This window comes from Echinops telfairi, unplaced genomic scaffold, assembly GCF_000313985.2.
Source record: "Echinops telfairi isolate 266 unplaced genomic scaffold, ASM31398v2 ScPeMD7_7458;HRSCAF=8496, whole genome shotgun sequence".
Lineage (NCBI taxonomy): Eukaryota > Metazoa > Chordata > Mammalia > Afrosoricida > Tenrecidae > Echinops > Echinops telfairi.
In genome coordinates, this window is record NW_022111358.1 from 32,433,205 (window position 1) to 32,435,851 (window position 2,647).

Consider the following 2,647-nt stretch of genomic DNA (forward strand, 5'->3'; position numbering starts at 1 on the left):
TTCCAACTGCTGACCTTGCTGGTGACGGGTCCAAGGGGGAAACCACTAGGCCACCAGGGCTCCTTTGGCACCAAGCAAGCAAGGTGTAAATGGTAGTCACTACTTGCTAGTATTATTTGGCTTTGTGTTTTAAACACGGTGACTCAGGATCATCACTCGGCGGAGACAAACGCTGGTGTCTGATCCTCAGTGAGGAATGTTGGACAGTACGGACAGAATCAAGAGACTGGGTGTCTCTGGCGGGCACTGGCCAGCTCCTGAAAGCAGATGGGCCACTCACTCACTTTGCTTGGAAGATGCCCAGAGGCCACTGCCCAATCGCATCACTCTTGGGTAGGGGTGGAGGTGGGTCTAGGAGCAGGGGGGCAGGGGCACTGTGCTATGGCTCCTTAGTTGGCATCCATCTTCATCTCCGATTACTGATCTGTCAACATTCTTGAGGGGGCTCATGGGAAAAATCCATGGTAGTTTCATTCCATTGGTCCTCAAAGATGCTGCGAGGCCCGCCCCTATTTGCTGTGGTCACTGAAGTCCACTAGTGGCATCTTCCTCATTCAGAATGTCTTTTCTTCCGTGGTGTGTTTTAGTTCTCCATGACTTATCAAGGTCGTGTATGAATGCCCTTGCCTTTGCATTGAGAAAACTCTCTGCCTTGGGCCAGGCACCCTCTCTCTGCACTCTGCAATATGTCTGACTCCTGGATGGATGCCAGGAAGCCAGGAGTGGTCAGCAGTTTTCACTGGGAATCATGGGACATGACGGGGTGGGAGGGAAGGTAGGCTTGAGGCTGAGCTGAGCTGGTGGGGGCAAGCAGCCCTCACAGGGTCTTCGGTGATGTCCTTAGGAGGCTAGGGCAGTACATATGCAGGAGCAAAGGCAGTGGGGGTGGGGAGCATGAGTCCTTTTGGACGCCCAGCGACCCCAGGGGACAGTAGAACTGCCTGCAGGGGTCTCTTTCTTTTGCGATGGGCATTTTATGGTTGTTTTGAGATCAGTACAGAGATAGGATGGGCGAGTTGTACACAATTCTTAAGGCGTGTGTCCAAGTCCTAAAAGGGCATGTCCATAGGATTCTTTTCTCCATTCCTGTGACTTTCCAGCTTTCCATTTGAAGGCACTTTTACAAAAGAGGCTTATCAAGTGCCATTCTCTTCACACGTTGATAAGCTGTCATGTCTCAGGTCCCACTAATTCGCAGTGTAATGTCACACACACACAACACACTCAAATGCCCCACCCTCGGCAGCCCGTCACAACATGATCAGGAAAACTGGACTGCCACCACCCAGGGGGCGACAGAAGGCACACTGTGCCGACAGGAAAGCCACGAGGGCAGAATGGATTTCAGACACAATTCTATTTATAAACAACAACATGGAAACAAAACTTTAATGTCCAAGTCACAGAAATGCATGACGGGGGTACCAAATGGCCATGAAGGATGTTTTGTATTAGGGATACAGAACCCCCCCAGCCCACCCCCCATGCTGTGGAATGTTATATTGATACCCAGACAGTCAGATGTTCCCAACATTCAACATCTCACTCTTTTCTGGTTGTACCAAAAAACAAACAACCAGTAAATGATTTCACATCTTAAAAAAAAAAAAAAGGGGATAACGTGAGATTTCCTTCTTAAAAAATGTTTCTAGAGCTACTGAAAACTTGCATTTATGAAATAGTTGATGAAAATATTCCTCTGGATTATACAAGAAGGGAGATCACGGGGTCCACTAAAAAGACATGGTGGGTAAACACTAATCAGACTTGGCTTCTTTCTCCTGCTCCTCAGGGGCTGGATGGGCTCTCCTCTGTCTGTCCTCTCTTTTCGGCTGGTGGAGCTCTCCTTTCTTGGCTAAGTTATTTCAGCCTGTTTGCCCTTGGCTCTTTTCCCTTTGGCTTCTACTGTTTTGTCCAAGGTTTATTTAGCCTTTCCTGCTGCCTTTTTTTTTTGCAGGCGCAGGTTTCCCTGGCAACCTCCTCTCGGGCTCCTCCTTCACTGTCCCTTTGGTGGGTTGAGTTGACCTGCCCTTTGGGCATCTTGGCTGTGGGGAGGGCACTTGCCGGATGCCCATGGATCTCAGAGCACTGAGGGCTTTCTCAAGGCTGGTTGCCTGGCTGCTGTGGTTTTCTCCACTGTAATCTTTATGGGATTGGATTGCCAGGTCTGTTGCCCAAGCAGCTGCTGGGCACGTTCAAACAACTGCCCTGTTAGTGAGCCCTGACCCACAAGCCACCAGGGCTCCAGGAGCAAAGGCGTGGGCCCGGCAGTACATTTTCTGAAGCAGCACCTTCCCAGGCCTGAAGACGCTCCAGCACTTCCCAGGGAGTTACCCAAGGATTCAAAACCAACGCACTGCGCCAGTAATACTGACTCACGGTGACCCCCGTTGTGGGTTTCAAGACTGTAACCATTTACAGGAGTAGAAAGCCCAGTCTTTCTCCTAAGGAGCTGCTCGTGGCTTCAAACTCCCAACCACGTGGATCTGAGCCTAACATGTACCCACTATACCACACGGCTCCAGTCAAAGATTGGGATGGTTTAAAAGGGAAGTTTTGTAAGGGTGGAGAAGCCGCCACCCAAACAGGACACCCATCTTTGCATCCATTCAGGGGCTTGGGACAAAAGGAGAGTCAAATGTTCTGA